General features: G+C 40.6%; 1 long non-coding RNA gene across 1 annotated transcript; it reads right to left on the bottom strand.

Annotated features, from left to right (window-relative positions):
• Positions 1–8,556: 8,556 nt before the first annotated feature.
• LOC103642843 (uncharacterized) lies at positions 8,557–9,167 on the bottom strand. Its single transcript, XR_002265513.1, has 3 exons — positions 9,098–9,167; positions 8,652–8,992; positions 8,557–8,576 (listed from the first exon to the last, which is right to left on the bottom strand). It is a non-coding gene; the product is annotated as an uncharacterized lncRNA (long non-coding RNA).
• Positions 9,168–11,274: the final 2,107 nt, after the last annotated feature.

The raw sequence follows: 11,274 nt of genomic DNA, 5'->3' as shown, positions 1-11,274 counted from the left end.
CAATGATGGCGCCCCGCACGCTCTATGACGACGGCGGCTCTCGGCCCCCTTACGGAAGCAAGAGGACGTCAGCAAAGACTCGACAGCTCCGACAGTTGTCCTTCCGCTAGGCTCCAGCGCTCCTCCGACAGCCAGGACACCACACGAACCGGGTGCCAAAACCTCTCTGGCTGCCACGACGGCATGTACTTAGGGCGCTAGCTCTCCTCCGCTAGACACGTTAGCACTCTGCTACACACCTCATTGTACACCTGGATCCTCTCCTTACGCCTATAAAAGGAAGGACCAGGGCCCTCTAACAGAGGGTTGGCCGCGCGGGGCAAGGACGGGACGGCGCTCGCGTGAGGCCGCTCGCTCCCTCCCGCGTGGACGCTTGTAACCCCCTACTGCAAGCGCACCCGACCTGGGCGCGGGACAAACACGAAGGCCGCGGGATTTCCACCTCTCACGCCTGCCTCTCTCCCCCCTTCGCGCTCCGTCTCGCGCCGACCCATCTGGGCTGGGGCACGCGGCGACAATTTACTCGTCGGTCCAGGGACCCCCGGGTTTCGAAACGCCGACAGTAAAATTCTGCGCAAATCTGTACTTGTATTTTATACACATGATCGCGGCTTCGCAAGAATTCAAACGTTCTGGTGTTCCAAACGTACCGTGCAAGTGCAACATGGCGCGCGCAAGAAATCTACGTCACCAAGCACGAACGAGTTCAAGGAACCATGGCCTGTGACTAGTCTAATAAATCCCGTCGACTCGTCGTAACGTTTCTAGTGAACCGCTGCCGATGACGACGCGTGTACGTTTGCCACCTTGATGTCAACTCTGCAGGTTACGGGTTGCACGAGGCAGAAAGGCAACAAGGTCGTGTGGACAACTGGACATGTTCCCCGGTTACAGATGTCAATGGCCGTCGCCCCATATTGCCCCCGCCCTCTTTCCTGGTCAGAAATTCCTCCGCCATGAAACGGACATATACCTTGTGATTGGATACTTGCATCCCATATAGCCGGGCTCATCCGAGCCTGTCCCAGCAAATACGAAGATTTCATATGTGTACCTGTAGATGCAGGCAAAAACCTACTATAAATATGTGAGCTACATTTTTATTTAATGGCTAGTTTAGGAACACCATTATCCCGAGAGATTTTCATTTTCTCAAGAGAAATTAGTTTATTTTTCCTTAGGAAAATTGAAATCCATTAGGAAAACGGTGTTCCCAAACTAGCCATAAATACGAAGATTTCATCCATAAACCTGTATATTTCACCGGTACTCGTAGTTTTATTATTTTTTTTTGGAAATATGTTGTATTTCCAAAATTTTACTTAGTTTTAGAGGGAAAATGTTAACACTATCTACATGATCAAATAAATACAACATATTTCCAAAACAGTTTAATAAAACTAGTTTGATGTACATTTTCCTGTAACAAGTTTCAACTAGAAAAACTAGCCATCATAGAGATTTTGCATTAATTTTAATGAAACCTATTCTATAGTTATGAGTGGAATAACTTCTAGATACCTTTTACCTCTAGTTGTACAAAATCGTTATCTATGGAATTGATGGAGATAGTGAGCGCATATCTTTACGGGTCAATATATATATATAGTATTTAGAGCCCTGGGCTCTCTCTAACTAATGGAAGCCCCGACCAGAAACCGACCAGGTGCTCTCACCGGCGCGCACGCTTTTCTGGTTGACTGTAATACATAGTTACGTCAATTATAAATACAAGTTATGCTCAATTTTGTTACCGTTTACACTCTTTTGGTGTGCGCACGTCTCGCGGCATCCGGGCCCACGAAAAGATCGTGTCCCCGCAATCTGGGCAGCTTACGTCTACCGGGCCCACGAATCAAGGAACCGAGCTTTCATTTTCTCAGCTCATCTCTCCCATAACTATCGCTGCCGCCGAACCCTAGCCAAATCCGCCGCCGTATGTTGCTTCTCCTCCGCGCCCGGCGAACCCTAGACTAATCGCCGCCGTGAGCATTAAGATTCTCCCCCGCAGTTCCCCCGCCGTCGCATTCTCCTTCACCACCGCAGAGACCCGCACTCGCCTTCTCCGCCGCATACACGCCGTGGCCTTGTTCTTCGTCTCCGGCAAGGGACCCGGAATCGTGGAGGCGGTTGTGCCGCCCCTGCGTTCTTCTACTCGGCAGAGACCGAGACCTCGATCTTCTCCATCGCGGCGGCCGAACGCCGAGTCCCCTACACCGTCGCGAGCTCCGTCCCCAACGTCGAGTCCCCAACGCATTTGACACAGCCCCGCGTCGCATTGGGTTGTCCCCTGCATAGGTGTCTCGAATTCAGCCGCCCTCCAGGCCCATCCACATTCCGGTAAGCCATCAACCTTTAACTCTTACAATATGAATCGTAAATAGAGTTCACCTTATTATTTTGCCAATTGCTTGATTTATCAAAAACCAATTCATTATAAATTTATAGTTAAATGGAGACACAAATGTATACTATGCAATCTATCACACGTTTATGCAGTTTACAATACTTTGTTTATGCTGATTTGTTGACAGAAGTATGATACATACATCAATACATTATGCCATAAAACATATTGCTGTTCAATTTGGGCCAGCTCACACGAAACAACCAGGTTATACATTAATTGGATGTCGCATATGAGCATATTGTTTTTGATCAAGTTAGTCTCACAAGTTTATGCAATTTACAATATTGTGTTATGCTGCTTTGTTGATAGAATTATGCAATTTACAATTTAGTAGTGATGCTGCACGATATGTTGGGATCTAATGGAATGCATGGTCATGAACTGAACTGAATTGACTTGCGCTTATCTTTTTTTTGATCCTTTACGTATTTTATGTATATGTGTTGTTTCATTTGGCAGGAACATCAGACATGAAGAACGTAGACCGACCTCCTTCCAATCCAAAACGGATCATAATCCAGTCTACTCAGGAGTGCTTCAGCGTTGACATACCCCGTGCTCCGGCGGGGACTGTTAGACCCGAAACAAGGCAGGCTGCTGATGAGAATGATGACTTTATGCCATTATCCAAGAAGCGTAACTTGGACGACAGTCCTAGGAAAGTTTTGAAGAAGGTAGTCACTAAGCGGAGGAAAGCAGTGCCCCCCCCGATAGGTTAGAGATTTATGTCTATGGCAATATATCATTTTATGCGTGAAATCATGTTGTCTTGATGTCTGAGTTAAACATTGTGTTGCGATTATGCAGATGTAAATGTTTACAATATTCATTTTATATATTTTTTTCAGCAGAGGTTTAACGTCAGATGCAACCCCCAAGATGTGTTAGTAAGCATACAAATATTAAATGACAGACAATAACAAGCAATTGCACGTAGGGGATTTTATAGTATTCTTGATATGAGACTGGACGCACTCGGCAGCAGATCACACTTAGCTTGGCTGATGGAAAAGCTCGACCACAATGACATGACAATTCGAGCTAGCCCTGGAAAGGAGCTGAAAATTACAAAGGATACGGTGCACCTAATTTTGGGGTTACCGAATGCTGGGGGAGGTACTGCATTGGGCATCGATGAAGCTGTTGCTGCCAACAATTTAAGAGCTGAACTTGGTCTATCGAAAGAAGATTTTGGGGTTACAACTCTTCAAGATCGTTTGAGGAAAGGTTCTGACGATGATTTAAGCATTAGATGCTTTTTCTTGATATTGTTCAATAGGTTGTTGTTCCCTACTGCCAGCTGGGGAATAACAAACCATGAGGTTCTTTTAACCGAGGAGATGGATCGTTTCCACCAGATGGACTGGTGCCAGCTTATTTTCAATGATTTATGCCAAGCTGCCAAGAAGTGGCATACTAGGAGCGTTACGAACGTTTCTACAACCATCTATGGATGTTCCATCGTTATTCTTGTAAGCATATCCTTTTTTTGTCTGTTATATGTACCCATAATCTTGTATGCAAAATCCATATACACGTAGATTATGATTTTGTTATGTCTTATAATGACTCATGTTATGCTTTTTGCAGCTGTATTATTTGGATCATCTTCATGACTCAGCGGCACCCCAGAACAAATGTGGAACACCACGAATCAAATACTTTGATAGGAATATTATTCAAGCCCTGACAAGAGCTGACAAGGGCAAGATACGTAAAGGAGAAGAAGCATTTGGACATTGCTCGGTATTTTTTTATGTGTCAATCATTTTTTTACATGCATATGATAACGTTCACATACCTTTATGCCCGTTTGTAAGCATATTTGTAATGTTTTTTTGCATTTTCCATTAAACATATGAATCTCATTTATCAATTTAATATGTTTGTATAAGTTTTACTCCATCTTTCACGCCTTTTTTTAGTTCTGAAGCTCCTCAGAGACCTGCTACACAGCTGTACCACCCGTTGAAGCACAATTCAAGGCATGATTCTATTTATATATTTGTTTGTCATTGAATTTCAACATAATATTCAGTGATATGCTATATATTTACTTAATAATTTTCAATTTACAACAGCATAAGACCAGGACCAACACTTTTGATGTACCTCGTCCTGACCCATTTGGACAGCACTCAATTCACATCGAACTCCCGCTCATTAGGGATTTGATATCAAGCAAGCTGAATCAGCTTCCATCCCGCCACCGCCTGGGTTTCATAGAGAAGCTGTCACATTTTGATGCGGAGGTTGGTAAGGCGTGTTCAGTTATTAAACAGACTCTTCAGCAGATTGTTGAGAAACAATACAATCTATCTGATGTTTTTGGCGAGTTAATTGATGAGGTCCTCCGTGCTGAGGCGGGTGGCAACGAAGATGCTTATGGTGTGCAGAAAACCACTTCAAAATCAGATGATATTCTTCCCCAGACAGCTAGTTAGTCAGTTTAATGTCTTTACGTCAATATAAAAAGTTATGCAATCATTTATCGATATCGTTTTGATGCCATTATTTTAAACAATGTTTTTTTGTTTACATGACACGTACAGAAGGATGTACGTGTCCGGCCCCCCAACTGTACCCGATATGTCTACTCCAGTTTCTCAGCAGGATACACAGTTTACAGACACACAGGTACATGAATTACTGTTAAGGCAACAGCATATTCGTGTACTATTAGAAAGTTGCCCCGATGAAGCTGATATTGATCCACTGGTTCATACAAATATAACAAAACAGAACAAAACACCTACAACCTCAGTGGTAATGTTTTTCTTATTAATTGTATTTTTTCATTATAGGGTTGTATTCATCGTTTTATTTAAATAGCATATAACCATTACAATTTTTTCAGGGTAAACATGGTGACGGTGGCAAGAACATGCCGACCAATACAAATGTCACTCCTAAAGCAACACCACATATGGATCCTGACGCGCCGATATTTGATGCGACTCCGCAAATCAAGGTATGAGTAAACCCCCTCGTGGTTTTTCTATATTCTCATTAGCAGTTTACTAAATTTGTAATCCATTTATACCATCATTGTTAGTCTACTGGCGGCGTACAACAAGCGGCAGAAACAGACTTGCCTGACAGTGGTCCATGCTTTGATCAGACTCCATCTGAACATGTCAGCTCAGTAATTTACATTTTCTTTGTAGTTTTCAACTGTTCACAGATTTTGTACAGTCATGCTTCACAGTCTAAATAGGTTATGCATCATACAAATCAGTGTTATGCATATTTGCACATACATGTATGCTAAGTAGATGTGCATTCAGTTTTTACATAACTGTTAGCTGCCTATGATAAATTACACATACATTTATGCAGTTTGCAAGAATATTTCTGTCTCTTGATCTGTATCAGTAATGTCGGCTCATTAATTTTATGCCAGTTTATGACACTTCACTCCACATACGTATATTCCACTTTATGTCAGCTCAGTAATTTTCATTTTCTTTATAGTTGTCAAAATTGTTCATAGAGTTTTATGTATATTTTCATATATATTTTTAGGTTTCTGTTGAAACCGATCCAGCTACAAACACTCCACAGGTTGGCCAGGCTTCTCTTGATTCGGAGATGCAAACTGTGTTAGCTCTATGCGAATATTTGTGTGGTCTGCAATCTGACACCGGCAGGTATGAAGTTCATACTAAATCAAAATCTGTTTATATGCTGGTAGTTTTACGCGACCTCTCTATTTGATATAAAAAATTCCCCAGGATCATAATAGATTATGGTGAATATTCAGCGACATGTTCTGACATATATGAATCTTTTGCCGATGGGAAGTGTCTCGACAATGTATTCATGCAGTGTTTCATCCAATGTGTTATTGATGATGCAAAAAATCAGCAGACTTCCCTGAGTTCGAACAGTTTGATTCTTGATGTTAATGTTGGGGTAAACTATCGTAACTTACATACACTATTTTCATATACAAATTAGATGAACCCAAGTACACTCACTCCATTTATATCGTTTATTGCAGTCACTACTCAACTTTGAGGAACAGGAACGACATAGTCGCAACCCTCAACCTTTTGATGAATCTGTACTCCACACACTTCTAGACAATTCATTGCCTGAGACAGATGAATTGGACCAATGCAAAGAGGTAACAATCGTATTTCATAATCCAAACATAATTTCTTTTAAATGGAACATATCTCATTGTTATGCTTTTGTAATTTACACTGTTCATTTTATGCTTTTTTTACACGGTCAGATCATGGTCCCCATGGTAAGCAGGGGGCATTGGACATTGTATGTTGTCAACAAGGTCAAGAAGTGCATTCATATTTTAGATTCCAACCCATATGGACCAACACTTGGTGGAACTACATGGAAGGACTATCATTTTGCACATTTGGGCTCAGGTGGCAGAAAGTTACCATGGGCTAAGGTTATTATGAGCAGATTAAACAAAGCAATACAACATGTACGGCCCAGGACATGCTTTCCCAAGTTTGGTAACTTCACATTTGACTTGTGCCCAAATTGTCCTAACATGGCAGCTGGATCCAATGATTGTGGGTTTTATGTCATGGGTTACATTCTATTTTATCAATGCGACGAAGGATCTTTGCGGTCAGACATAGAAGCAGTACGTACAAATTTACCAGTTAATTCTATAGTTGGCACAAGGCAACATATGGAACAAAGGTATAACTAACTCAGTGTTTTTGTATTGCAGGGCAACACCAGTGAGATACGGTCTCTTGCGCTGCATTATATCACATTCCACCCGAAGAACAAAGCATTATCGCTGCTCCAAGACATCCAAAGATTCAAGGTCTAAAGGATGTAGTTTAGTTTGGTCATGTAATAAATTTTGTATACAATGGTTCCCTAAACTTCAGATCAGTCATGTGTGTATATTATGGGCAAAGTCCGTAGGCGTTTCTTAGTTTATGTCAATGATAACTTTGGGGATCAGCTAACATCTAAACTGGAATATTGTACCAAACTGTGTTTGATAGTAATGTGTGTTTCTTGCATTTGATTCTGCCAGGTTCCTGTACAATATTGTTATGTCAATAACCTCGAAGTATGCATGTTTTTTGTCCGAAGTTTACGATATAATTATTGCGGGTCTTATGCATGTTTGTCCATACACTTATGATACAATAGTCATCATTCTATGCCAATACATTATTATATACATTATCAGAGTTATATACTGCAAACAGGGTCATTTTTTGTACAGTCATGATTCACAGGCTAACCATCTTATGCATTACACAACGCAGAGTTATGCATTTTTTCACATACATGTATGCTAAGTCTATGTACACTCAGTTTGCTGCATACCTGTTAATAGCTTATGACAAATTGCACATACGTTTATGCCAGTTTGCAAATACATTTATGATACTTTCTGGAATTTGTCAAATGAACACAGGAATCACATTTACATAAGGAAATATTTGTATCTTATGGTCTTCTACTCTCTACCAGATGAATCATCATCTCCGACATCCACCGTTCGTTTTTTCGACGTTGATGTCTCATTCCATTGTGGGGCTGCAGCTATGATTTTGTTCCTTGAACCAGGAGGCCGTCCTCGCTTACGTCCAGATAGGTTAGCCAATCGAACCCTATTATCCTCGACAGTTAAACACGTACGGCTGTTGTGACCATCAGCTATGCCACATTTCTGGCATTTCCTGCTCATCTTCTTAGCTCCTTTCGCACCCAATTTTAAAACTTGTTGCTCACTACTTTTGATTGTTCTTCCCTTAGGCTTGGCCTTATCTGGTCTTGCTAAGTTTACACCTTCCATATGAAATTCCAGTTTCTACAAAACAAAGATATCAAGTCAGATTTTATATTCACGTATGTCATCATATATTGTAGCAATGTTTTCACCTTTCTAGCTTCCACATCCATAGAACTACTATCAACCAGCCGAATGTCAGTGTTATGTTCCAATGTTAATATCGACATATTACATTGATCATCCTTAGTATTGCATTCATTTGTATTAGACCCCATTAAAATTTCCTGTGAAATAAAACAAAGTCCAATGAAGACACAAATCTTATAGAGCAGTATATGTAATACATTATAAAGATTTGTTCCATACCTCGTTCCCATCATCTAATTTGCGTAAGTTGTCTATAGCCATTTCGTCTGTTTCATACGCTTCGACCTATATCATCATTACAAACATGGATCATTATCGACAAGTAATTATGCAAAATTCATAACATCACGAGGTGCGTACCTGGATGTCATCGCAAACACTTGTGCCACAACTCTCACCAGTACCTATATCAGGCTCCACACGCATCAATAACCCTAATAATTCGTCCATCATCTCTAGGGCTTTATCATTCCCAGCTTTAGACAGACTCGCATGGTGTACTACTTTCATTGCTTTTTTAAGCAACATCTTCTGTCTATATGATCTAGTTTCTCCATCTTTTCCTTTCAAATTCCTATCGTCTCTTGAAAAAGCCACATCTTGATGCGCGGAGTATGTGTATCGTTGCAAAATATACTCACTCGGGATCCTTTCAATTTGTAGATGCATGAAAGCGCGTACAAGATGAACACAAAATAGACCTATAATTGATTAAACATACATTATGTCATATATTAATCGCAAACAGCTATGTATTCGTAATAATTTATAATTTTATATAGAAAAAATCGTTTAGTATAACATACCTGTATGCTCCCAATGCTTGCACTCACATGAATACTTTCCGGCATCCACATCAGCCCTTATCTTGAATTGATGTTGACCCCAAACAATTTTATTTGATCTTGTAGTATGTTTCACCACCCAATCATGTTCCGCACCCTCTGTATCACGGTCTATTCGGTATGCAGTTGCATATTTTACTGTCTCCTGAAACCTTGTCATCACAGCTCTAGTGTATGCCCTTGCAACTCTTATTTCAAACATATACAATGTAGTTGTATCCTTTTGACCCTGCAAATTACACAATATAGTATTAATACTGTTTTGTTTTTAATAGCATAAAACATATGTTTATTTTTTTTCACTTACCATGCATCCTAGTGCCTCTTTGGCCTCTTTCATCTTCCTACTATGCAGGAGCTTCATCATTTGCTTTGCAAATTGATGAAGCGGTGTGTTTGCATCCACGTGGGCACTCTTCACCAACTTGTTCATGCTCTTGCTTCGTTGTGTAGAGACCATAAGACCACAATAGTCTCCTTTGAAAAATGCAGGTACCCAATCTTTGCGTATTTCATATAATCTGACAAGGGTGTTGTTCTCGTGTAGCTGGAAATCATCAAGCATCATTTGCCAGGCAGCCTCGAACTCCATTTCATTCAATGGATGATGTATTATAGATTGGAACCTTGTTTTGAAATCCATGTCCTCAAATCTTGCATATAATTCATTCAAGTGGGGCATATACCTGTTTTGCACATGCCACAAACACAATCGATGTATTGTGTTTGGGAATACTCTGCCAAGTGCGATTGGCATGGCAGGGTCTTGATCTGAAATAGATAAATTTACATAACATCATGCAAGCCAATATGATATCATATAGTACGTGCCATAATAATTACGAGCCATTTTATTACAACATACCTGTCAACATCACTCGTGGTCCGTCACATCCCATGCATGTTTTGAACGTATTGAAGACCCACTCGATTGTATCAACTGTCTCGTCTCCTAGTAAAGCAAACCCAAATATTGTGCATTGTAGGTGGTGGTTCAAGCCAACAAACATGCCTAATGGCTTATCGTACATATTAGTCTTATGTGTAGTATCAAATGTAACTGCATCACCAAAATCAATGTACTCGGCTTGCTGGCTAGCATGGGACCAAAATATGCTTAAAATTTTCCCTTCTTTGTCCAGTTGAAAGTCTGAAAAAAATTGTGGATTATCTTTCTTGCATAATGAAAAAAAGATAACAGCTTTGACACATCATTTGCATTTCTTTCCCTTTGCCATGTTTTTTTCCTGTCAAAAAATGTAATGATTATGCACTATATCTAACTCAACACATTACGATCGTTTATGTAATATAAAATACAATTATTGTCAATGCATAATACACTTACAGGTAACTCATGTCCTGCACGGTTATTGGAACGTTTTCTGGGCCACCATGCATTTCTGTAACAAAATCCATAATGCAATGTTGTGGAATCCTGCTTTCTTGCATCGCACTAAGGAACTCCATATATTCACGATCATGTGTTTTGTTGCATTGCAATTGCCCTTTTTCTGTATCTTTCTTCAAAAATTCATGATTATGCTCATAGTTTACCAGATCAATCCGAATGGAAATAACATTCTCTTTAGCATCATCGTAGATTTTTTAAGTTTCATCCCAGCCTTGCACTGTGTTCGTTTCGAACATGTGTTACGTATCCTTGGATTTCCAGCTACCCTTTCAGCATTCTTTCCTTCCATTGAACAATTCAACCATTTACAATTCTTCCGCTCCCTATATTTCTTCAACGGAAATCCTACCTCGTATGCATATTGACTATAAAAATTATACGCCTCGACCACGTTACTAAATGTCATACCGACTTTAGGTATCAATCTTATATCAATATTGTCCGGCTGCACACAGAAATTTAACATTTACGATTCAATAGCGACTAAATTTAACGTAATATGGGAGAACTTACGTGGCTTTGAAGAATATGAGGTGTGTCCTGTTCATGCGGCCCAATATGTCTCCTGGGGATGTGCTTCTCTGCGCCGACCACGTCTGCCGTTTTTGTGTGCTCTTCGATATGTCCAGGTGCCCTCAATGCCGCCGGAGGAGTAACAGAGACACCCTCTGTGTATGGGGCGATTGCAGACGCTACAGGATGCATGTCCATTGAAACAGACGTA

The sequence above is a fragment of the Zea mays genome, chromosome 10 (genome assembly GCF_902167145.1).
Source record: "Zea mays cultivar B73 chromosome 10, Zm-B73-REFERENCE-NAM-5.0, whole genome shotgun sequence".
Lineage (NCBI taxonomy): Eukaryota > Viridiplantae > Streptophyta > Magnoliopsida > Poales > Poaceae > Zea > Zea mays.
Note: the sequence above shows the minus strand (reverse complement) of the source record. Positions and strands in the feature narration are given on the sequence as shown.